Source organism: Procambarus clarkii, chromosome 9 (assembly GCF_040958095.1).
Source record: "Procambarus clarkii isolate CNS0578487 chromosome 9, FALCON_Pclarkii_2.0, whole genome shotgun sequence".
NCBI lineage: Eukaryota > Metazoa > Arthropoda > Malacostraca > Decapoda > Cambaridae > Procambarus > Procambarus clarkii.
The window spans coordinates 48,354,461-48,381,631 of NC_091158.1; positions in this window are offsets into that span (position 1 = coordinate 48,354,461).

The following is a 27,171-nucleotide window of genomic DNA, read 5'->3' on the forward strand; positions in this document are numbered from 1 at the left end:
GTAGTGGGTTAAAGCGTACTAGTTATGGCAGCTACTGGAAGGTAGTTGTGCTTTCTGGGTTCGAGTCCCACTGGTGGGTGTTGTCCAAAGATTGTTAATCTTCACTTGTGGTTTATGCAAGTATAGGCTTATAAGCTGGACACGAGTTCTCTCACATTGACAGTGGCTTGACGAAAAACGCAGACTAACCTCACACTCATCTGGTGCCCTCGGGAAGTGGAGATGTTAGAGATGTATATATATCTCGAAGTCTCTACTTCTTTGTAGGGTCTGATGGTGTAGTGGGTTAAAGCGTACTAGTTATGGCAGCTACTGGAAGGTAGTTGTGCTTTCTGGGATCGAGTCCCACTGGTGGGTGTTGTACAAAGATTGTTAATCTTCACTTGTGGTTTATGCAAGTATAGGCTTATAAGCTGGACACGAGTTCTCTCACATTGACAGTGGCTTGACGAAAAACGCAGACTAACCTCACACTCATCTGGTTCCCTCGGGAAGTGGAGATGTTTGAGATGTATATATATCTCGAAGTCTCTACTTCTTTGTAGGGTCTGATGGTGTAGTGGGTTAAAGCGTACTAGTTATGGCAGCTACTGGAAGGTAGTTGTGCTTTCTGGGTTCGAGTCCCACTGGTGGGTGTTGTCCAAAGATTGTTAATCTTCACTTGTGGTTTATGCAAGTATAGGCTTATAAGCTGGACACGAGTTCTCTCACATTGACAGTGGCTTGACGAAAAACGCAGACTAACCTCACACTCATCTGGTGCCCTCGGGAAGTGGAGATGTTAGAGATGTATATATATCTCGAAGTCTCTACTTCTTTGTAGGGTCTGATGGTGTAGTGGGTTAAAGCGTACTAGTTATGGCAGCTACTGGAAGGTAGTTGTGCTTTCTGGGATCGAGTCCCACTGGTGGGTGTTGTACAAAGATTGTTAATCTTCACTTGTGGTTTATGCAAGTATAGGCTTATAAGCTGGACACGAGTTCTCTCACTTTGACAGTGGCTTGACGAAAAATGCAGACTAACCTCACACTCATCTGGTGCCCTCGGGAAGTGGAGATGTTTGAGATGTATATATATCTCGAAGTCTCTATTTCTTTGTAGGGTCTGATGGCGTAGTGGGTTAAAGCGTACTAGTTATGGCAGCTACTGGAAGGTAGTTGTGCTTTCTGGGATCGAGTCCCACTGGTGGGTGTTGTCCAAAGATTGTTAATCTTCACTTGTGGTTTTTGCAAGTATAGGCTTATAAGCTGGACACGAGTTCTCTCACATTGACAGTGGCTTGACGAAAAACGCAGACTAACCTCACACTCATCTGGTGCCCTCGGGAAGTGGAGATGTTTGAGATGTATATATATCTTGAAGTCTCTACTTCTTTGTTGGGTCTGATGGTGTAGTGGGTTGAAGCGTACTAGTTATGGCAGCTACTGGAAGGTAGTTGTGCTTCCTGGGTTCGAGTCCCACTGGTGGGTGTTGTCCAAAGATTGTTAATCTTCACTTGTGGTTTATGGAAGTATAGGAAAACGCAGACTAACCTCACACTCATCTGGTGCCCTCAGGAAGTGGAGATGTTTGAGATGAATATATATCTCGAAGTCTCTACTTTTTTGTAGGGTCGGATGGTGTAGTGGGTTAAAGCGTACTAGTTATGGCAGCTACTGGAAGGTAGTTGTGCTTTCTGGGTTCGAGTCCCACTGGTGGGTGTTGTCCAAAGATTGTTAATCTTCACTTGTGGTTTATGCAAGTATAGGATTATAAGCTGGACACGAGTTCTCTCACATTGACAGAGGCTTGACGAAAAACGCAGACTAACCTCACACTCATCTGGTGCCCTCGGGAAGTGGAGATGTTTGAGATGTATATATATCTCGAAGTCTCTATTTCTTTGTAGGGTCTGATGGTGTAGTGGGATAAAGCGTACTAGTTATGGCAGCTACTGGAAGGTAGTTGTGCTTTCTGGGTTCGAGTCCCACTGGTGGGTGTTGTCCAAAGATTGTTAATCTTCTCTTGTGGTTTATGGAAGTATTGGAAAACGCAGACTAACCTCACACTCATCTGGTGCCCTCGGGAAGTGGAGATGTTTGAGATGAATATATATCTCGAAGTCTCTACTTCTTTGTAGGGTCGGATAGTGTAGTGGGTTAAAGCGTACTAGTTATGGCAGCTACTGGAAGGTAGTTGTGCTTTCTGGGTTCGAGTCCCACTGGTGGGTGTTGTCCAAAGATTGTTAATCTTCACTTGTGGTTTATGCAAGTATAGGCTTATAAGCTGGACACGAGTTCTCTCACATTGACAGTGGCTTGACGAAAAATGCAGACTAACCTCACACTCATCTGGTGCCCTCGGGAAGTGGAGATGTATATATATCTTGAAGTCTCTACTTCTTTGTAGGGTCTGATGGTGTAGTGGGTTAAAGCGTACTAGTTATGGCAGCTACTGGAAGGTAGTTGTGCTTTCTGGGTTCGAGTCCCACTGGTGGGTGTTGTCCAAAGATTGTTAATCTTCACTTGTGGTTTATGCAAGTATAGGCTTATAAGCTGGACACGAGTTCTCTCACATTGACAGTGGCTTGACGAAAAACGCAGACTACCCTCACACTCATCTGGTGCCCTCGGGAAGTTGAGATGTTTGAGATGTATATATATCTCGAAGTCTCTACTTCTTTGTAGGGTCTGATGGTGTAGTGGGTTAAAGCGTACTAGTTATGGCAGCTACTGGAAGGTAGTTTTGCTTTCTGGGTTCGAGTCCCACTGGTGGGTGTTGTACAAAGATTGTTAATCTTCACTTGTGGTTTATGCAAGTATAGGCTTATAAGCTGGACACGAGTTCTCTCACTTTGACAGTGGCTTGACGAAAAATGCAGACTAACCTCACACTCATCTGGTGCCCTCGGGAAGTGAAGATGTTTGAGATGTATATATATCTCGAAGTCTCTACTTCTTTGTAGGGTCTGATGGTGTAGTGGGTTAAAGCGTACTAGTTATGGCAGCTACTGGAAGGTAGTTGTGCTTTCTGGGTTCGAGTCCCACTGGTGGGTGTTGTCCAAAGATTGTTAATCTTCACTTGTGGTTTATGCAAGTATAGGCTTATAAGCTGGACACGAGTTCTCTCACATTGACAGTGGCTTGACGAAAAACGCAGACTACCCTCACACTCATCTGGTGCCCTCGGGAAGTTGAGATGTTTGAGATGTATATATATCTCGAAGTCTCTACTTCTTTGTAGGGTCTGATGGTGTAGTGGGTTAAAGCGTACTAGTTATGGCAGCTACTGGAAAGTAGTTGTGCTTTCTGGGTTCGAGTCCCACTGGTGGGTGTTGTCCAAAGATTGTTAATCTTCACTTGTGGTTTATGCAAGTATAGGCTTATAAGCTGGACACGAGTTCTCTCACATTGACAGTGGCTTGACGAAAAACGCAGACTACCCTCACACTCATCTGGTGCCCTCGGGAAGTTGAGATGTTTGAGATGTATATATATCTCGAAGTCTCTACTTCTTTGTAGGGTCTGATGGTGTAGTGGGTTAAAGCGTACTAGTTATGACAGCTACTGGAAGGTAGTTTTGCTTTCTGGGTTCGAGTCCCACTGGTGGGTGTTGTCCAGAGATTGTTAATCTTCACTTGTGGTTTATGGAAGTATAGGAAAACGCAGACTAACCTCACACTCATCTGGTGCCCTCGGGAAGTGGAGATGTTTGAGATGAATATATATCTCGAAGTCTCTACTTCTTTGTAGGATCGGATGGTGTATTGGGTTAAAGTGTACTAGTTATGGCAGCTACTGGAAGGTAGTTGTGCTTTCTGGGTTCGAGTCCCACTGGTGGGTGTTGTCCAAAGATTGTTAATCTTCACTTGTGGTTTTTGCAAGTATAGGCTTATAAGCTGGACACGAGTTCTCTCACATTGACAGTGGCTTGACGAAAAACGCAGACTAACCTCACACTCATCTGGTGCCCTCGGGAAGTGGAGATGTTTGAGATGTATATATATCTCGAAGTCTCTACTTCTTTGTAGGGTCTGATGGTGTAGTGGGTTAAAGCGTACTAGTTATGGCAGCTACTGGAAGGTAGTTGTGCTTTCTGGGTTCGAGTCCCACTGGTGGGTGTTGTCCAAAGATTGTTAATCTTCACTTGTGGTTTATGCAAGTATAGGCTTATAAGCTGGACACGAGTTCTCTCACATTAACAGTGGCTTGACGAAAAACGCAGACTAACCTCACACTCATCTGGTGCCCTCGGGAAGTGGAGATGTTTGAGATGTATATATATCTTGAAGTCTCTACTTCTTTGTAGGGTCTGATGGTGTAGTGGGTTGAAGCGTACTAGTTATGGCAGCTACTGGAAGGTAGTTGTGCTTTCTGGGTTCGAGTCCCACTGGTGGGTGTTGTCCAAAGATTGTTAATCTTCACTTGTGGTTTATGCAAGTATAGGCTTATAAGCTGGACACGAGTTCTCTCACATTGACAGTGGCTTGACGAAAAACGCAGACTAACCTCACACTCATCTGGTGCCCTCGGGAAGTGGAGATGTTTGAGATGTTTATATATCTTGAAGTCTCTACTTCTTTGTAGGGTCTGATGGTGTAGTGGGTTGAAGCGTACTAGTTATGGCAGCTACTGGAAGGTAGTTGTGCTTTCTGGGTTCGCGTCCCACTGGTGGGTGTTGTCCAAAGATTGTTAATCTTCACTTGTGGTTTATGCAAGTATAGGCTTATAAGCTGGACATGAGTTCTCTCACATTGACAGTGGCTTGACGAAAAACGCAGACTAACCTCACACTCATCTGGTGCCCTCGGGAAGTTGAGATGTTTGAGATGTATATATATCTCGAAGTCTCTACTTCTTTGTAGGGTCTGATGGTGTAGTGGGTTAAAGCGTACTAGTTATGGCAGCTACTGGAAGGTAGTTGTGCTTTCTGGGTTCGAGTCCCACTGGTGGGTGTTGTACAAAGATTGTTAATCTTCACTTGTGGTTTATGCAAGTATAGGCTTATAAGCTGGACACGAGTTCTCTCACTTTGACAGTGGCTTGACGAAAAATGCAGACTAACCTCACACTCATCTGGTGCCCTCGGGAAGTAGAGATGTTTGAGATGTATATATATCTCGAAGTCTCTACTTCTTTGTAGGGTCTGGTGGTGTAGTGGGTTAAAGCGTACTAGTTATGGCAGCTACTGGAAGGTAGTTGTGCTTTCTGGGATCAAGTCCCACTGGTGGGTGTTGTCCAAAGATTGTTAATCTTCACTTGTGGTTTTTGCAAGTATAGGCTTATAAGCTGGACACGAGTTCTCTCACATTGACAGTGGCTTGACGAAAAACGCAGACTAACCTCACACTCATCTGGTGCCCTCGGGAAGTGGAGATGTTTGAGATGTATATATATCTTGAAGTCTCTACTTCTTTGTAGGGTCTGATGGTGTAGTGGGTTGAAGCGTACTAGTTATGGCAGCTACTGGAAGGTAGTTGTGCTTCCTGGGTTCGAGTCCCACTGGTGGGTGTTGTCCAAAGATTGTTAATCTTCACTTGTGGTTTATGGAAGTATAGGAAAACGCAGACTAACCTCACACTCATCTGGTGCCCTCAGGAAGTGGAGATGTTTGAGATGAATATATATCTCGAAGTCTCTACTTTTTTGTAGGGTCGGATGGTGTAGTGGGTTAAAGCGTACTAGTTATGGCAGCTACTGGAAGGTAGTTGTGCTTTCTGGGTTCGAGTCCCACTGGTGGGTGTTGTCCAAAGATTGTTAATCTTCACTTGTGGTTTATGCAAGTATAGGATTATAAGCTGGACACGAGTTCTCTCACATTGACAGAGGCTTGACGAAAAACGCAGACTAACCTCACACTCATCTGGTGCCCTCGGGAAGTGGAGATGTTTGAGATGTATATATATCTCGAAGTCTCTATTTCTTTGTAGGGTCTGATGGTGTAGTGGGATAAAGCGTACTAGTTATGGCAGCTACTGGAAGGTAGTTGTGCTTTCTGGGTTCGAGTCCCACTGGTGGGTGTTGTCCAAAGATTGTTAATCTTCTCTTGTGGTTTATGGAAGTATTGGAAAACGCAGACTAACCTCACACTCATCTGGTGCCCTCGGGAAGTGGAGATGTTTGAGATGAATATATATCTCGAAGTCTCTACTTCTTTGTAGGGTCGGATAGTGTAGTGGGTTAAAGCGTACTAGTTATGGCAGCTACTGGAAGGTAGTTGTGCTTTCTGGGTTCGAGTCCCACTGGTGGGTGTTGTCCAAAGATTGTTAATCTTCACTTGTGGTTTATGCAAGTATAGGCTTATAAGCTGGACACGAGTTCTCTCACATTGACAGTGGCTTGACGAAAAATGCAGACTAACCTCACACTCATCTGGTGCCCTCGGGAAGTGGAGATGTATATATATCTTGAAGTCTCTACTTCTTTGTAGGGTCTGATGGTGTAGTGGGTTAAAGCGTACTAGTTATGGCAGCTACTGGAAGGTAGTTGTGCTTTCTGGGTTCGAGTCCCACTGGTGGGTGTTGTCCAAAGATTGTTAATCTTCACTTGTGGTTTATGCAAGTATAGGCTTATAAGCTGGACACGAGTTCTCTCACATTGACAGTGGCTTGACGAAAAACGCAGACTACCCTCACACTCATCTGGTGCCCTCGGGAAGTTGAGATGTTTGAGATGTATATATATCTCGAAGTCTCTACTTCTTTGTAGGGTCTGATGGTGTAGTGGGTTAAAGCGTACTAGTTATGGCAGCTACTGGAAGGTAGTTTTGCTTTCTGGGTTCGAGTCCCACTGGTGGGTGTTGTACAAAGATTGTTAATCTTCACTTGTGGTTTATGCAAGTATAGGCTTATAAGCTGGACACGAGTTCTCTCACTTTGACAGTGGCTTGACGAAAAATGCAGACTAACCTCACACTCATCTGGTGCCCTCGGGAAGTGAAGATGTTTGAGATGTATATATATCTCGAAGTCTCTACTTCTTTGTAGGGTCTGATGGTGTAGTGGGTTAAAGCGTACTAGTTATGGCAGCTACTGGAAGGTAGTTGTGCTTTCTGGGTTCGAGTCCCACTGGTGGGTGTTGTCCAAAGATTGTTAATCTTCACTTGTGGTTTATGCAAGTATAGGCTTATAAGCTGGACACGAGTTCTCTCACATTGACAGTGGCTTGACGAAAAACGCAGACTACCCTCACACTCATCTGGTGCCCTCGGGAAGTTGAGATGTTTGAGATGTATATATATCTCGAAGTCTCTACTTCTTTGTAGGGTCTGATGGTGTAGTGGGTTAAAGCGTACTAGTTATGGCAGCTACTGGAAAGTAGTTGTGTTTTCTGGGTTCGAGTCCCACTGGTGGGTGTTGTCCAAAGATTGTTAATCTTCACTTGTGGTTTATGCAAGTATAGGCTTATAAGCTGGACACGAGTTCTCTCACATTGACAGTGGCTTGACGAAAAACGCAGACTACCCTCACACTCATCTGGTGCCCTCGGGAAGTTGAGATGTTTGAGATGTATATATATCTCGAAGTCTCTACTTCTTTGTAGGGTCTGATGGTGTAGTGGGTTAAAGCGTACTAGTTATGACAGCTACTGGAAGGTAGTTTTGCTTTCTGGGTTCGAGTCCCACTGGTGGGTGTTGTCCAGAGATTGTTAATCTTCACTTGTGGTTTATGGAAGTATAGGAAAACGCAGACTAACCTCACACTCATCTGGTGCCCTCGGGAAGTGGAGATGTTTGAGATGAATATATATCTCGAAGTCTCTACTTCTTTGTAGGGTCGGATGGTGTATTGGGTTAAAGTGTACTAGTTATGGCAGCTACTGGAAGGTAGTTGTGCTTTCTGGGTTCGAGTCCCACTGGTGGGTGTTGTCCAAAGATTGTTAATCTTCACTTGTGGTTTTTGCAAGTATAGGCTTATAAGCTGGACACGAGTTCTCTCACATTGACAGTGGCTTGACGAAAAACGCAGACTAACCTCACACTCATCTGGTGCCCTCGGGAAGTGGAGATGTTTGAGATGTATATATATCTCGAAGTCTCTACTTCTTTGTAGGGTCTGATGGTGTAGTGGGTTAAAGCGTACTAGTTATGGCAGCTACTGGAAGGTAGTTGTGCTTTCTGGGTTCGAGTCCCACTGGTGGGTGTTGTCCAAAGATTGTTAATCTTCACTTGTGGTTTATGCAAGTATAGGCTTATAAGCTGGACACGAGTTCTCTCACATTAACAGTGGCTTGACGAAAAACGCAGACTAACCTCACACTCATCTGGTGCCCTCGGGAAGTGGAGATGTTTGAGATGTATATATATCTTGAAGTCTCTACTTCTTTGTAGGGTCTGATGGTGTAGTGGGTTGAAGCGTACTAGTTATGGCAGCTACTGGAAGGTAGTTGTGCTTTCTGGGTTCGAGTCCCACTGGTGGGTGTTGTCCAAAGATTGTTAATCTTCACTTGTGGTTTATGCAAGTATAGGCTTATAAGCTGGACACGAGTTCTCTCACATTGACAGTGGCTTGACGAAAAACGCAGACTAACCTCACACTCATCTGGTGCCCTCGGGAAGTGGAGATGTTTGAGATGTTTATATATCTTGAAGTCTCTACTTCTTTGTAGGGTCTGATGGTGTAGTGGGTTGAAGCGTACTAGTTATGGCAGCTACTGGAAGGTAGTTGTGCTTTCTGGGTTCGCGTCCCACTGGTGGGTGTTGTCCAAAGATTGTTAATCTTCACTTGTGGTTTATGCAAGTATAGGCTTATAAGCTGGACATGAGTTCTCTCACATTGACAGTGGCTTGACGAAAAACGCAGACTAACCTCACACTCATCTGGTGCCCTCGGGAAGTTGAGATGTTTGAGATGTATATATATCTCGAAGTCTCTACTTCTTTGTAGGGTCTGATGGTGTAGTGGGTTAAAGCGTACTAGTTATGGCAGCTACTGGAAGGTAGTTGTGCTTTCTGGGTTCGAGTCCCACTGGTGGGTGTTGTACAAAGATTGTTAATCTTCACTTGTGGTTTATGCAAGTATAGGCTTATAAGCTGGACACGAGTTCTCTCACTTTGACAGTGGCTTGACGAAAAATGCAGACTAACCTCACACTCATCTGGTGCCCTCGGGAAGTAGAGATGTTTGAGATGTATATATATCTCGAAGTCTCTACTTCTTTGTAGGGTCTGGTGGTGTAGTGGGTTAAAGCGTACTAGTTATGGCAGCTACTGGAAGGTAGTTGTGCTTTCTGGGTTCGAGTCCCACTGGTGGGTGTTGTCCAAAGATTGTTAATCTTCACTTGTGGTTTATGCAAGTATAGGCTTATAAGCTGGACACGAGTTCTCTCACTTTGACAGTGGCTTGACGAAAAATGCAGACTAACCTCACACTCATCTGGTGCCCTCGGGAAGTAGAGATGTTTGAGATGTATATATATCTCGAAGTCTCTACTTCTTTGTAGGGTCTGATGGTGTAGTGGGTTAAAGCGTACTAGTTATGACAGCTACTGGAAGGTAGTTTTGCTTTCTGGGTTCGAGTCCCACTGGTGGGTGTTGTCCAGAGATTGTTAATCTTCACTTGTGGTTTATGGAAGTATAGGAAAACGCAGACTAACCTCACACTCATCTGGTGCCCTCGGGAAGTGGAGATGTTTGAGATGAATATATATCTCGAAGTCTCTACTTCTTTGTAGGGTCGGATGGTGTATTGGGTTAAAGTGTACTAGTTATGGCAGCTACTGGAAGGTAGTTGTGCTTTCTGGGTTCGAGTCCCACTGGTGGGTGTTGTCCAAAGATTGTTAATCTTCACTTGTGGTTTTTGCAAGTATAGGCTTATAAGCTGGACACGAGTTCTCTCACATTGACAGTGGCTTGACGAAAAAGGCAGACTAACCTCACACTCATCTGGTGCCCTCGGGAAGTGGAGATGTTTGAGATGTATATATATCTCGAAGTCTCTACTTCTTTGTAGGGTCTGATGGTGTAGTGGGTTAAAGCGTACTAGTTATGGCAGCTACTGGAAGGTAGTTGTGCTTTCTGGGTTCGAGTCCCACTGGTGGGTGTTGTCCAAAGATTGTTAATCTTCACTTGTGGTTTATGCAAGTATAGGCTTATAAGCTGGACACGAGTTCTCTCACATTAACAGTGGCTTGACGAAAAACGCAGACTAACCTCACACTCATCTGGTGCCCTCGGGAAGTGGAGATGTTTGAGATGTATATATATCTTGAAGTCTCTACTTCTTTGTAGGGTCTGATGGTGTAGTGGGTTGAAGCGTACTAGTTATGGCAGCTACTGGAAGGTAGTTGTGCTTTCTGGGTTCGAGTCCCACTGGTGGGTGTTGTCCAAAGATTGTTAATCTTCACTTGTGGTTTATGCAAGTATAGGCTTATAAGCTGGACACGAGTTCTCTCACATTGACAGTGGCTTGACGAAAAACGCAGACTAACCTCACACTCATCTGGTGCCCTCGGGAAGTGGAGATGTTTGAGATGTTTATATATCTTGAAGTCTCTACTTCTTTGTAGGGTCTGATGGTGTAGTGGGTTGAAGCGTACTAGTTATGGCAGCTACTGGAAGGTAGTTGTGCTTTCTGGGTTCGCGTCCCACTGGTGGGTGTTGTCCAAAGATTGTTAATCTTCACTTGTGGTTTATGCAAGTATAGGCTTATAAGCTGGACATGAGTTCTCTCACATTGACAGTGGCTTGACGAAAAACGCAGACTAACCTCACACTCATCTGGTGCCCTCGGGAAGTTGAGATGTTTGAGATGTATATATATCTCGAAGTCTCTACTTCTTTGTAGGGTCTGATGGTGTAGTGGGTTAAAGCGTACTAGTTATGGCAGCTACTGGAAGGTAGTTGTGCTTTCTGGGTTCGAGTCCCACTGGTGGGTGTTGTACAAAGATTGTTAATCTTCACTTGTGGTTTATGCAAGTATAGGCTTATAAGCTGGACACGAGTTCTCTCACTTTGACAGTGGCTTGACGAAAAATGCAGACTAACCTCACACTCATCTGGTGCCCTCGGGAAGTAGAGATGTTTGAGATGTATATATATCTCGAAGTCTCTACTTCTTTGTAGGGTCTGGTGGTGTAGTGGGTTAAAGCGTACTAGTTATGGCAGCTACTGGAAGGTAGTTGTGCTTTCTGGGATCGAGTCCCACTGGTGGGTGTTGTCCAAAGATTGTTAATCTTCACTTGTGGTTTTTGCAAGTATAGGCTTATAAGCTGGACACGAGTTCTCTCACATTGACAGTGGCTTGACGAAAAACGCAGACTAACCTCACACTCATCTGGTGCCCTCGGGAAGTGGAGATGTTTGAGATGTATATATATCTTGAAGTCTCTACTTCTTTGTAGGGTCTGATGGTGTAGTGGGTTGAAGCGTACTAGTTATGGCAGCTACTGGAAGGTAGTTGTGCTTCCTGGGTTCGAGTCCCACTGGTGGGTGTTGTCCAAAGATTGTTAATCTTCACTTGTGGTTTATGGAAGTATAGGAAAACGCAGACTAACCTCACACTCATCTGGTGCCCTCAGGAAGTGGAGATGTTTGAGATGAATATATATCTCGAAGTCTCTACTTTTTTGTAGGGTCGGATGGTGTAGTGGGTTAAAGCGTACTAGTTATGGCAGCTACTGGAAGGTAGTTGTGCTTTCTGGGTTCGAGTCCCACTGGTGGGTGTTGTCCAAAGATTGTTAATCTTCACTTGTGGTTTATGCAAGTATAGGATTATAAGCTGGACACGAGTTCTCTCACATTGACAGAGGCTTGACGAAAAACGCAGACTAACCTCACACTCATCTGGTGCCCTCGGGAAGTGGAGATGTTTGAGATGTATATATATCTCGAAGTCTCTATTTCTTTGTAGGGTCTGATGGTGTAGTGGGATAAAGCGTACTAGTTATGGCAGCTACTGGAAGGTAGTTGTGCTTTCTGGGTTCGAGTCCCACTGGTGGGTGTTGTCCAAAGATTGTTAATCTTCTCTTGTGGTTTATGGAAGTATTGGAAAACGCAGACTAACCTCACACTCATCTGGTGCCCTCGGGAAGTGGAGATGTTTGAGATGAATATATATCTCGAAGTCTCTACTTCTTTGTAGGGTCGGATAGTGTAGTGGGTTAAAGCGTACTAGTTATGGCAGCTACTGGAAGGTAGTTGTGCTTTCTGGGTTCGAGTCCCACTGGTGGGTGTTGTCCAAAGATTGTTAATCTTCACTTGTGGTTTATGCAAGTATAGGCTTATAAGCTGGACACGAGTTCTCTCACATTGACAGTGGCTTGACGAAAAATGCAGACTAACCTCACACTCATCTGGTGCCCTCGGGAAGTGGAGATGTATATATATCTTGAAGTCTCTACTTCTTTGTAGGGTCTGATGGTGTAGTGGGTTAAAGCGTACTAGTTATGGCAGCTACTGGAAGGTAGTTGTGCTTTCTGGGTTCGAGTCCCACTGGTGGGTGTTGTCCAAAGATTGTTAATCTTCACTTGTGGTTTATGCAAGTATAGGCTTATAAGCTGGACACGAGTTCTCTCACATTGACAGTGGCTTGACGAAAAACGCAGACTACCCTCACACTCATCTGGTGCCCTCGGGAAGTTGAGATGTTTGAGATGTATATATATCTCGAAGTCTCTACTTCTTTGTAGGGTCTGATGGTGTAGTGGGTTAAAGCGTACTAGTTATGGCAGCTACTGGAAGGTAGTTTTGCTTTCTGGGTTCGAGTCCCACTGGTGGGTGTTGTACAAAGATTGTTAATCTTCACTTGTGGTTTATGCAAGTATAGGCTTATAAGCTGGACACGAGTTCTCTCACTTTGACAGTGGCTTGACGAAAAATGCAGACTAACCTCACACTCATCTGGTGCCCTCGGGAAGTGAAGATGTTTGAGATGTATATATATCTCGAAGTCTCTACTTCTTTGTAGGGTCTGATGGTGTAGTGGGTTAAAGCGTACTAGTTATGGCAGCTACTGGAAGGTAGTTGTGCTTTCTGGGTTCGAGTCCCACTGGTGGGTGTTGTCCAAAGATTGTTAATCTTCACTTGTGGTTTATGCAAGTATAGGCTTATAAGCTGGACACGAGTTCTCTCACATTGACAGTGGCTTGACGAAAAACGCAGACTACCCTCACACTCATCTGGTGCCCTCGGGAAGTTGAGATGTTTGAGATGTATATATATCTCGAAGTCTCTACTTCTTTGTAGGGTCTGATGGTGTAGTGGGTTAAAGCGTACTAGTTATGGCAGCTACTGGAAAGTAGTTGTGCTTTCTGGGTTCGAGTCCCACTGGTGGGTGTTGTCCAAAGATTGTTAATCTTCACTTGTGGTTTATGCAAGTATAGGCTTATAAGCTGGACACGAGTTCTCTCACATTGACAGTGGCTTGACGAAAAACGCAGACTACCCTCACACTCATCTGGTGCCCTCGGGAAGTTGAGATGTTTGAGATGTATATATATCTCGAAGTCTCTACTTCTTTGTAGGGTCTGATGGTGTAGTGGGTTAAAGCGTACTAGTTATGACAGCTACTGGAAGGTAGTTTTGCTTTCTGGGTTCGAGTCCCACTGGTGGGTGTTGTCCAGAGATTGTTAATCTTCACTTGTGGTTTATGGAAGTATAGGAAAACGCAGACTAACCTCACACTCATCTGGTGCCCTCGGGAAGTGGAGATGTTTGAGATGAATATATATCTCGAAGTCTCTACTTCTTTGTAGGGTCGGATGGTGTATTGGGTTAAAGTGTACTAGTTATGGCAGCTACTGGAAGGTAGTTGTGCTTTCTGGGTTCGAGTCCCACTGGTGGGTGTTGTCCAAAGATTGTTAATCTTCACTTGTGGTTTTTGCAAGTATAGGCTTATAAGCTGGACACGAGTTCTCTCACATTGACAGTGGCTTGACGAAAAACGCAGACTAACCTCACACTCATCTGGTGCCCTCGGGAAGTGGAGATGTTTGAGATGTATATATATCTCGAAGTCTCTACTTCTTTGTAGGGTCTGATGGTGTAGTGGGTTAAAGCGTACTAGTTATGGCAGCTACTGGAAGGTAGTTGTGCTTTCTGGGTTCGAGTCCCACTGGTGGGTGTTGTCCAAAGATTGTTAATCTTCACTTGTGGTTTATGCAAGTATAGGCTTATAAGCTGGACACGAGTTCTCTCACATTAACAGTGGCTTGACGAAAAACGCAGACTAACCTCACACTCATCTGGTGCCCTCGGGAAGTGGAGATGTTTGAGATGTATATATATCTTGAAGTCTCTACTTCTTTGTAGGGTCTGATGGTGTAGTGGGTTGAAGCGTACTAGTTATGGCAGCTACTGGAAGGTAGTTGTGCTTTCTGGGTTCGAGTCCCACTGGTGGGTGTTGTCCAAAGATTGTTAATCTTCACTTGTGGTTTATGCAAGTATAGGCTTATAAGCTGGACACGAGTTCTCTCACATTGACAGTGGCTTGACGAAAAACGCAGACTAACCTCACACTCATCTGGTGCCCTCGGGAAGTGGAGATGTTTGAGATGTTTATATATCTTGAAGTCTCTACTTCTTTGTAGGGTCTGATGGTGTAGTGGGTTGAAGCGTACTAGTTATGGCAGCTACTGGAAGGTAGTTGTGCTTTCTGGGTTCGCGTCCCACTGGTGGGTGTTGTCCAAAGATTGTTAATCTTCACTTGTGGTTTATGCAAGTATAGGCTTATAAGCTGGACATGAGTTCTCTCACATTGACAGTGGCTTGACGAAAAACGCAGACTAACCTCACACTCATCTGGTGCCCTCGGGAAGTTGAGATGTTTGAGATGTATATATATCTCGAAGTCTCTACTTCTTTGTAGGGTCTGATGGTGTAGTGGGTTAAAGCGTACTAGTTATGGCAGCTACTGGAAGGTAGTTGTGCTTTCTGGGTTCGAGTCCCACTGGTGGGTGTTGTACAAAGATTGTTAATCTTCACTTGTGGTTTATGCAAGTATAGGCTTATAAGCTGGACACGAGTTCTCTCACTTTGACAGTGGCTTGACGAAAAATGCAGACTAACCTCACACTCATCTGGTGCCCTCGGGAAGTAGAGATGTTTGAGATGTATATATATCTCGAAGTCTCTACTTCTTTGTAGGGTCTGGTGGTGTAGTGGGTTAAAGCGTACTAGTTATGGCAGCTACTGGAAGGTAGTTGTGCTTTCTGGGTTCGAGTCCCACTGGTGGGTGTTGTCCAAAGATTGTTAATCTTCACTTGTGGTTTATGCAAGTATAGGCTTATAAGCTGGACACGAGTTCTCTCACTTTGACAGTGGCTTGACGAAAAATGCAGACTAACCTCACACTCATCTGGTGCCCTCGGGAAGTAGAGATGTTTGAGATGTATATATATCTCGAAGTCTCTACTTCTTTGTAGGGTCTGATGGTGTAGTGGGTTAAAGCGTACTAGTTATGGCAGCTACTGGAAGGTAGTTGTGCTTTCTGGGTTCGAGTCCCACTGGTGGGTGTTGTACAAAGATTGTTAATCTTCACTTGTGGTTTATGCAAGTATAGGCTTATAAGCTGGACACGAGTTCTCTCACTTTGACAGTGGCTTGACGAAAAATGCAGACTAACCTCACACTCATCTGGTGCCCTCGGGAAGTAGAGATGTTTGAGATGTATATATATCTCGAAGTCTCTACTTCTTTGTAGGGTCTGGTGGTGTAGTGGGTTAAAGCGTACTAGTTATGGCAGCTACTGGAAGGTAGTTGTGCTTTCTGGGTTCGAGTCCCACTGGTGGGTGTTGTCCAAAGATTGTTAATCTTCACTTGTGGTTTATGCAAGTATAGGCTTATAAGCTGGACACGAGTTCTCTCACATTGACAGTGGCTTGACGAAAAACGCAGACTAACCTCACACTCATCTGGTGCCCTCGGGAAGTGGAGATGTTTGAGATGTATATATATCTCGAAGTCTCTATGTTACGGCCCTCTCGGGACGCAACGGGGTTCTCACTCTGATGTTGTTAGAGGAAGATATATGTATCCGTTCCCGAGCCAGTAGTGGCTATCAAGGGATGAGATCCGTGATGCAAGTAACTTAAAGGGAGTAGGGAAAGAAAGATAAGAACTTAATATTATAATTACCATCACCGTTTAAATATATAAAATAAATAAGTGCACAAAGGGGAGGGGTATTAACACTTTACAAGGGAATTAATCCTCAATCGATGTCTTCTACTGAAGACGCTGGTGCCATAACTCTCGGTGCCTTCTTCGTGGCCTCACGACGTGTCCTCTGAGAATGCCGAGCCTTCCCGGGCCACAGGTCAGCCAAAACGCAGGTCCACTGGGGGCACCGTCGTGGAGGCCGTCAACCACACGTCCAGCTGGTCTGCTGGCAGGTACTGAGCCACCAAGGCTGGTACGGCCACTCCACGAACGATATAAGGGGTACGCCCTAGACAGGAGTCTCGTGTGATATCACAAATCACCCTCCTGTCCTCAATACCCCAGTGGATGATCGTCTCCAACAGTCGGTCCCGGGTAAATCCTTTCACTGCCACTCCACTGGCAGGCTAACACACCACAGTGTTCTTCCGGGGGGACGACGTCACAACAGCTGCAGCAAACTTCACAGTATGGAGACTGGCTGCCTCGGGTAGACTGACTCAACCTTCAACACAGTGGTCCCAGGTCGACTCTGTAAACAGACACGTCATCAATGACTGGGACACACTAAAACACCTAACTTACGGGCTCGGACACAAACACCTGACGTATCCAGTCCATAGATGGCACTGTCGTCGGAGCACCACCTCACCAGAGGTCAGGAGCGGCTGTGTTGTGAGCTGCACAGGACTGGAAACTGGCCCTTGTGGCCGATATTCGCCGTCCTCATCCGGTGTCGTCGTTCGTTTGGCGGGGGTTTCGGGAGCTGACCCACAGATGGCGTAGTTGTTACTGCTCCTTGCTCGGACGCTGGATCCGGGTTCGTAACACCTCCCCACCAAAAAGAATTTGGTTTGGGGTTCTATAAAAAGAAACACAAACCAAATTAGTACGACGACACAACTCCAAATGGACACACATGCTTTATAATCTGGGATGGCGAGGCTGTCTCGTCTACTGAATTGTACTAAAGAAAATCCCTGGCACAAAGGGACCTTGAAAATGGCAGGCGATGACCTGCCTGACATAATCTTCCACACCTCCTCTGCGATGGCAAACAGGGACATCATCTCACACCTCTCGAGTAAGGATTGGTTTCGACACGATTTGGGGTGACTCGACACTTCCTTATGTCGTGGCACCGATGATGGCTGACCACAGACGGCATTTCTGTTGCCAGTCCGATGGTCCTTCAGGGAGACAGGAACCTGGAATACAGGGGTCTGATAATTCAGAGTGATAGCGACAGCGGGTAAAACAGTACTTACAGCATACTCTACTAGGTCCACACCTAGTCCCAACGGGGCTGCTTGTACGTCGCAGATGACATTCACTCTGCCACCGTCAGGTCGACCAACGTTCCACATAACGCTGTGTTGAGGCTCAGCAATCACGCGGGGGGTGTCAACCTGTCGGAAACAGTCACTCATATTATCACATGTCGTACCTCCTGTATCAACCATCACCTTCCAGGTCCCTTCGTCAACTGCAACACCTGCAGTACAAATCTCCAATCCCTGGGACCTCTTCACGATGTTCATGGAGCCATCATTCGTCGGGTCGTCCACCGGTCCTCACCGAGTGCACAAACGAGTACACATACGAGAATTAAACAAAATACCGATAGGAAACATTTGGTAAGTCGAGGGATAAGTTTCCTGAGCTTGTCATGTCCATAGCCGGCACCATCCACTAGCCTGGCTTGGACAGAAGAGGGCACTAGACCTTTTGAACACACCTCACATACCTCTGACGTCTGGGGAATCTCTGGCCGGTCCACTACACGCTGTAACTTGCCATACCGCAAGCACACCTCAGCCTTCGCTCCAGACTCGTTGGTATCCGTTGGTGTCTGCACACAAGGCCTCTCTTCTAGCTCAGGTACTTCTGCCATCGTAACCTCATGTTCCTTGTCGAGAGAAGAATCAGGAGACACTGCTAGATAACTGTCGATCTGCGGGGGAGAGGACAAATTAGACATGTTCAAATCCGGGTCAGTCTTTACCTGGACATTACCATTGCCTGTTACCTCAGACCGTGCTGTTCTGGTAGACTCGTCCGCAACCTTGGGATGATTGGTGCTCCAATCGGTCACCAAGTCGTTGGCTAGTACCACGTCAATCCCAGCCACAGGGAGGGTATCGACTACTGCCAACTCACATGTGCCGCTGAAATAAGGCGAGTCAAGATGTACTGGCACTAAGGGGGCGATATACTGCGTTCTCGGAAACCCAACCAGGACAACCTGTCGTCTCCCGTCCACACTTACTCCCTCGGGTAACGAGCTCTTCACGATCAGGGACTGGGCTGCTCCACTATCTTTGAGCACTACAACTGATCTACCAGTATGATCACTCGTTACATACCCGCATGAAGTGTGAGGGGCAAACAAACTTGGTCCTTCCTGCGTCATCGTAGACTGGTTTCCTGCTGGTGGTGTAACACAGCTCATCAACATCACCTCCCTTCGTGCGCTGCCACCTCTTCTGCCTCGGCACCTAGCAGCTATATGCCCTTTCTGCCCACAAGTCCAGCACACCATATTCCTCCTCGGGCTCCGGTGTTTCGGACTGCTAGGACTTGTTCTTCAGGGGCTACTTGGGGGCGTCTTCTTAGCGCTTCGTGGGACGGGAGTCTCTTCACCGTCCTGAGGTCTGTCAAACCGGCGCTGGTAAGTCCTCGGGACGTACTTAGCAGACGGCCTATGAGTCAGGATATACTCTTCAGCCATGGTGGCTGCTGCACTCAAGGTCTCCACCTGCTCTTCCTCTAAGTACGTCTTGAGGTCTCCAGATAAACAATCCTTGAAGTCCTCGAGCAGAATCAGCTGCTCGAGGTCTTCCCTGGTCTCCACCTTCCGAGAGGCACACCATTCCTGGAAAAGTCGCTCCTTGATTGTAGCGAATTCGGTGAAAGTGTGCTCTGAGGTCTTCTTCAGGTTTCTGAACTTTTGCCTATACGCCTCAGGTACCAATTGGTACGCCATGAGCACAACCTTCTTCACCTTGTCAAAATCGCTGGAGTCGTCAAGGGATAACGTAGAGTAGGCGATCTGGGCCTTCCCAGTCAGGACTAACTGTATCATGATGGCCCAATTCTCCCTTGGCCACTCCAAAGAGGCAGCGACTTTCTCGAAGGCTGCAAAGAACTTTGACACTTCCTTCTCATGAAATTTGGGGACCATTTTGATGTTGCGTACCGGATCGAAGCTACTGGTGTCCGTTGTTTGCCTCCGACCACCGCCTAATCGCAAAACTTCTAGTTCATGTTGTCTCTCTCTTTCCTCTCTGTCCTGTCGTTCTTGCCTGTCTCGTTCTTCTCTCTCTCTTTCTCGTTCTTCCCTCTCTCGTCTCTCTTCTCTTTCTCGCTCTTCTCTTTCTCGTTTCTCTTCTCTTTCTCGCTCTTCTCTTCTTTCTTCTCTTTCTAATTCTAAACGCCTTATCGCCAATTCTTTTTCTTTCATCTCCACTTCTTTATCTTTTAATTCTCGTTCTAATTCTAACTTCTTCCATTCAATTTCTCGATTAATTTCTAGGGCACGCATCTTGACTGTTAGGAAGCTGATATTAAGCTCACCTGCATCACTGTCAACGTCACTGCCCTTATCTTCCTTTTCCGTGGAAGCTATGTCTGCACTTTCCTTTGTACTAGGAGTCTCGCCTTCCTGTTTCTCTTCTGCCTTCAGGTGCCGGTGTACCTTGGACAAGATCTCCACAAGGGAATCACTGGCACGGATCTTGATCTCCAGGTAGGCGCTCACTAGTACAAGCTCTGGTTTACTCAGATATTTTAATCTGGCAAGACAATCTTCTCTGTTCAGAAAAGCCTGAACCTCATCCAGATCATCGATGGTAGCTTTGTCTGCCATTGTCACAGATGGAACACTTAGCACTTAACACACTGCTTACACGTTAGCACTTAACACACCGAGCACTGTTCTACGCCAATATTGCACTTTATCGCACCAAACACTGCACTTGCCAATATTGCACGTAATCACTTCGGGCACCACACTACCCAATATTGCACTGAGTCCAAGCGAACACTTCGCTCTACAATATTGCACTGAATCACTGAGCACCGCACTAGTCAATATTGCACTTAATCGCTTAATCACAGCGAGCACCGCGCTGCACAATATCGCACTTGGTCACTCTGAGCACCGCACAGGACGTATAACGTCACAATCGTCACACGCAGGGGGAATTATTTACAGGGATTACGCCACTTCACCACCCCTGTCAAACATACTTAACAAGGGGACGGATCCCGCTGGGGATGCCAATTAGGTTACGGCCCTCTCGGGACGCAACGGGGTTCTCACTCTGATGTTGTTAGAGGAAGATATATGTATCCGTTCCCGAGCCAGTAGTGGCTATCAAGGGATGAGATCCGTGACGCAAGTAACTTAAAGGGAGTAGGGAAAGAAAGATAAGAACTTAATATTATAATTACCATCACCGTTTAAATATATAAAATAAATAAGTGCACAAAGGGGAGGGGTACTAACACTTTACAAGGGGATTAATCCTCAATCGATGTCTTCTACTGAAGACGCTGGTGCCATAACTCTCGGTGCCTTCTTCGTGGCCTCACGACGTGTCCTCTGAGAATGCCGAGCCTACCCGGGCCACAGGTCAGCCAAAACGCAGGTCCACTGGGGGCACCGTCGTGGAGGCCGTCAACCACACGTCCAGCTGGTCTGCTGGCAGGTACTGAGCCACCAAGGCTGGTACGGCCACTCCACGAACGATATAAGGGGTACGCCCTAGACAGGAGTCTCGTGTGATATCACAAATCACCCTCCTGTCCTCAATACCCCAGTGGATGATCGTCTCCAACAGTCGGTCCCGGGTAAATCCTTTCACTGCCACTCCACTGGCAGGCTAACACACCACAGTGTTCTTCCGGGGGGACGACGTCACAACAGCTGCAGCAAACTTCACAGTATGGAGACTGGCTGCCTCGGGTAGACTGACTCAACCTTCAACACAGCGGTCCCAGGTCGACTCTGTAAACAGACACGTCATCAATGACTGGGACACACTAAAACACCTAACTTACGGGCTCGGACACAAACACCTGACGTATCCAGTCCATAGATGGCACTGTCGTCGGAGCACCACCTCACCAGAGGTCAGGAGCGGCTGTGTTGTGAGCTGCACAGGACTGGAAACTGGCCCTTGTGGCCGATATTCGCCGTCCTCATCCGGTGTCGTCGTTCGTTTGGCGGGGGTTTCGGGAGCTGACCCACAGATGGCGTAGTTGTTACTGCTCCTTGCTCGGACGCTGGATCCGGGTTCGTAACACTCTACTTCTTTGTAGGGTCTGATGGTGTAGTGGGTTAAAGCGTACTAGTCATGGCAGCTACTGGAAGGTAGTTGTGCTTTCTAGGTTCGAGTCCCACTGGTGGGTGTTGTCCAAAGATTGTTAATCTTCACTTGTGGTTTATGCAAGTATAGGCTTATAAGCTGGACACGAGTTCTCTCACATTGAGAGTGTCTTGACGAAAAACGCAGACTAACCTCACACTCATCTGGTGCCCTCGGGAAGTGGAGATGTTTGAGATGTATATATATCTCGAAGTCTCTACTTCTTTGTAGGGTCTGATGGTGTAGTGGGTTAAAGCGTAATAGTTATGGCAGCTACTGGAAGGTAGTTGTGCTTTCTGGGTTCGAGTCCCACTGGTGGGTGTTGTCCAAAGATTGTTAATCTTCACTTGTGGTTTATGGAAGTATAGGAAAACGCAGACTAACCTCACACTCATCTGGTGCCCTCGGGAAGTGGAGATGTTTGAGATGAATATATATCTCGAAGTCTCTACTTCTTTGTAGGGTCTGATAGTGTAGTGGGTTAAAGCGTACTAGTTATGGCAGCTACTGGAAGGTAGTTGTGCTTTCTGGGTTCGAGTCCCACTGGTGGGTGTTGTCCAAAGATTGTTAATCTTCACTTGTGGTTTATGCAAGTATAGGCTTATAAGCTGGACACGAGTTCTCTCACATTGACAGTGGCTTGACGAAAAACGCAGACTAACCTCACACTCATCTGGTGCCCTCGGGAAGTGGAGATGTTTGAGATGTATATATATCTCGAAGTCTCTACTTCTTTGTAGGGTCTGATGGTGTAGTGGGTTAAAGCGTACTAGTTATGGCAGCTACTGGAAGGTAGTTGTGCTTTCTGGGTTCGAGTCCCACTGGTGGGTGTTGTCCAAAGATTGTTAATCTTCACTTGTGGTTTATGCAAGTATAGGCTTATAAGCTGGACACGAGTTCTCTCACATTGACAGTGGCTTGACGTAAAACGCAAACTAACCTCACACTCATCTGGTGCCCTCAGGAAGTGGAGATGTTTGAGATGTATATATATCTCGAAGTCTCTACTTCTTTGTAGGGTCTGATGGTGTAGTGGGTTAAAGCGTACTAGTTATGGCAGCTACTGGAAGGTAGTTGTGCTTTCTGGGTTCGAGTCCCACTGGTGGGTGTTGTCCAAAGATTGTTAATCTTCACTTGTGGTTTATGGAAGTATAGGAAAACGCAGACTAACCTCACACTCATCTGGTGCCCTCGGGAAGTGGAGATGTTTGAGATGAATATATATCTCGAAGTCTCTACTTCTTTGTAGGGTCTGATAGTGTAGTGGGTTAAAGCGTACTAGTTATGGCAGCTACTGGAAGGTAGTTGTGCTTTCTGGGTTCGAGTCCCACTGGTGGGTGTTGTCCAAAGATTGTTAATCTTCACTTGTGGTTTATGCAAGTATAGGCTTATAAGCTGGACACGAGTTCTCTCACATTGACAGTGGCTTGACGAAAAACGCAGACTAACCTCACACTCATCTGGTGCCCTCGGGAAGTGGAGATGTTTGAGATGTATATATATCTCGAAGTCTCTACTTCTTTGTAGGGTCTGATGGTGTAGTGGGTTAAAGCGTACTAGTTATGGCAGCTACTGGAAGGTAGTTGTGCTTTCTGGGTTCGAGTCCCACTGGTGGGTGTTGTCCAAAGATTGTTAATCTTCACTTGTGGTTTATGCAAGTATAGGCTTATAAGCTGGACACGAGTTCTCTCACATTGACAGTGGCTTGACGTAAAACGCAAACTAACCTCACACTCATCTGGTGCCCTCAGGAAGTGGAGATGTTTGAGATGTATATATATCTCGAAGTCTCTACTTCTTTGTAGGGTCTGATGGTGTAGTGGGTTAAAGCGTACTAGTTATGGCAGCTACTGGAAGGTAGTTGTGCTTTCTGGGTTCGAGTCCCACTGGTGGGTGTTGTCCAAAGATTGTTAATCTTCACTTGTGGTTTATGCAAGTATAGGCTTATAAGCTGGACACGAGTTCTCTCACATTGACAGTAACTTGACGAAAAACGCAGACTAACCTCACACTCATCTGGTGCCCTCGGGAAGTGGAGATGTTTGAGATGTATATATATCTCGAAGTCTCTACTTCTTTGTAGGGTCTGATGGTGCAGTGGGTTAAAGCGTACTAGTTATGGCAGCTACTGGAAGGTAGTTGTGCTTTCTGGGTTCTAGTCCCACTGGTGGGTGTTGTACAAAGATTGTTAATCTTCACTTGTGGTTTATGCAAGTATAGGCTTATAAGCTGGACACGAGTTCTCTCACATTGACAGTGGCTTGACGAAAAATGCAGACTAACCTCACACTCATCTGGTGCCCTCGGGAAGTGGAGATGTTTGAGATGTATATATATCTCGAAGTCTCTACTTCTTTGTAGGGTCTGATGGTGTAGTGGGTTAAAACGTACTAGTTATGGCAGCTACTGGAAGGTAGTTGTGCTTTCTGGGTTCGAGTCCCACTAGTGGGTGTTGTCCAAATATTGTTAATCTTCACTTGTGGTTTATGGAAGTATAGGAAAACGCAGACTAACCTCACACTCATCTGGTGCCCTCGGGAAGTGGAGATGTTTGAGATGTATATATATCTCGAAGTCTCTACTTCTTTGTAGGGTCTGATGGTGCAGTGGGTTAAAGCGTACTAGTTATGGCAGCTACTGGAAGGTAGTTGTGCTTTCTGGGTTCTAGTCCCACTGGTGGGTGTTGTACAAAGATTGTTAATCTTCACTTGTGGTTTATGCAAGTATAGGCTTATAAGCTGGACACGAGTTCTCTCACATTGACAGTGGCTTGACGAAAAACGCAAACTAACCTCACACTCATCTGGTGCCCTCGGGAAGTGGAGATGTTTGAGATGTATATATATCTCGAAGTCTCTACTTCTTTGTAGGGTCTGATGGTGTAGTGGGTTAAAGCGTACTAGTTATGGCAGCTACTGGAAGGTAGTTGTGCTTTCTGGGTTCGAGTCCCACTGGTGGGTGTTGTCCAAAGATTGTTAATCTTCACTTGTGGTTTATGCAAGTATAGGCTTATAAGCTGGACACGAGTTCTCTCACATTGACAGTGGCTTGACGAAAAACGCAGACTAACCTCACACTCATCTGGTGCCCTCGGGAAGAGGAGATGTTTGAGATGTATATATATCTCGAAGTCTCTACTTCTTTGTAGGGTCTGATAGTGTAGTGGGTTAAAGCGTACTAGTTATGGCAGCTACTGGAAGGTAGTTGTGCTTTCTGGGTTCGAGTCCCACTGGTGGGTGTTGTACAAAGATTGTTAATCTTCACTTGTGGTTTATGCAAGTATAGGCTTATAAGCTGGACACGAGTTCTCTCACATTGACAGTGGCTTGACGAAAAACGCAGACTAACCTCACACTCATCTGGTGCCCTCGGGAAGAGGAGATGTTTGAGATGTATATATATCTCGAAGTCTCTACTTCTTTGTAGGGTCTGATGGTGTAGTGGGTTAAAGCGTACTTGTTATGGCAGCTACTGAAAGGTAGTTGTGCTTTCTGGGTTCTAGTCCCACTAGTGGGTGTTGTCCAAAGATTGTTAATCTTCACTTGTGGTTTATGGAAGTATAGGAAAACTCAGACTAACCTCACACTCATCTGGTGCCCTCGGGAAGTGGAGATGTTTGAGATGTATATATATCTCGAAGTCTCTACTTCTTTGTAGGGTCGGATGGTGTAGTGGGTTAAAGCGTACTAGTAATGGCAGCTACTGGAAGGTAGTTGTGCTTTCTGGGTTCGAGTCCCACTGGTGGGTGTTGTCCAATGATTGTTAATCTTCACTTGTGGTTTATGCAAGTATAGGCTTATAAGCTGGACACGAGTTCTCTCACATTGACAGTGGCTGGATGAAAAACACAGACTAACCTCACACTCATCTGGTGCCCTCAGGAAGTGGAGATGTTTGAGATGTATATATATCTCGAAGTCTCTACTTCTTTGTAGGGTCTGAAGGTGTAGTGGGTTAAAGCGTACTAGTTATGGCAGCTACTGGAAGGTAGTTGTGCTTTCTTTGTTCGAGTCCCACTGGTGGGTGTTGTCCAAAGATTGTTAATCTTCACTTGTGGTTTATGCAAGTATAGGCTTATAAGCTGGACACGAGTTCTCTCACATTGACAGTGGCTTGACGAAAAACGCAGACTAACCTCACACTCATCTGGTGCCCTCGGGATGTGGAGATGTTTGAGATGTATGTATATCTCGAAGTCTCTACTTCTTTGTAGGGTCTGATGGTGTAGTGGGTTAAAGCGTACTAGTTATGGCAGCTACTGGAAGGTAGTTGTGCTTTCTGGGTTCGAGTCCCACTGGTGGGTGTTGTCCAAAGATTGTTAATCTTCACTTGTGGTTTATGCAAGTATAGGCTTATAAGCTGGACAAGAGTTCTCTCACATTGACAGTGGCTTGACGAAAAACGCAGACTAACCTCACACTCATCTGGTGCCCTCGGGAAGTGGAGATGTATATATATCTCGAAGTCTCTACTTTTTTGTAGGGTCTGATGGTGTAGTGGGTTAAAGCGTACTAGTTATGGCAGCTACTGGAAGGTAGTTGTGCTTTCTGGGTTCGAGTCCCACTGGTGGGTGTTGTCCAAAGATTGTTAATCTTCACTTGTGGTTTATGCAAGTATAGGCTTATAAGCTGGACACGAGTTCTCTCACATTGACAGTGGCTTGACGAAAAACGCAGACTAACCTCACACTCATCTGGTGCCCTCGGGAAGTGGAGATGTTTGAGATGTATATATATCTCGAAGTCTCTACTTCTTTGTAGGGTCTGATGGTGTAGTGGGTTAAAGCGTACTAGTTATGGCAGCTACTGGAAGGTAGTTGTGCTTTCTGGGTTCGAGTCCCACTGGTGGGTGTTGTCCAAAGATTGTTAATCTTCACTTGTGGTTTATGCAAGTATAGGCTTATAAGCTGGACACGAGTTCTCTCACATTGACAGTGGCTTGACGTAAAACGCAAACTAACCTCACACTCATCTGGTGCCCTCAGGAAGTGGAGATGTTTGAGATGTATATATATCTCGAAGTCTCTACTTCTTTGTAGGGTCTGATGGTGTAGTGGGTTAAAGCGTACTAGTTATGGCAGCTACTGGAAGGTAGTTGTGCTTTCTGGGTTCGAGTCCCACTGGTGGGTGTTGTCCAAAGATTGTTAATCTTCACTTGTGGTTTATGGAAGTATAGGAAAACGCAGACTAACCTCACACTCATCTGGTGCCCTCGGGAAGTGGAGATGTTTGAGATGAATATATATCTCGAAGTCTCTACTTCTTTGTAGGGTCTGATAGTGTAGTGGGTTAAAGCGTACTAGTTATGGCAGCTACTGGAAGGTAGTTGTGCTTTCTGGGTTCGAGTCCCACTGGTGGGTGTTGTCCAAAGATTGTTAATCTTCACTTGTGGTTTATGCAAGTATAGGCTTATAAGCTGGACACGAGTTCTCTCACATTGACAGTGGCTTGACGAAAAACGCAGACTAACCTCACACTCATCTGGTGCCCTCGGGAAGTGGAGATGTTTGAGATGTATATATATCTCGAAGTCTCTACTTCTTTGTAGGGTCTGATGGTGTAGTGGGTTAAAGCGTACTAGTTATGGCAGCTACTGGAAGGTAGTTGTGCTTTCTGGGTTCGAGTCCCACTGGTGGGTGTTGTCCAAAGATTGTTAATCTTCACTTGTGGTTTATGCAAGTATAGGCTTATAAGCTGGACACGAGTTCTCTCACATTGACAGTGGC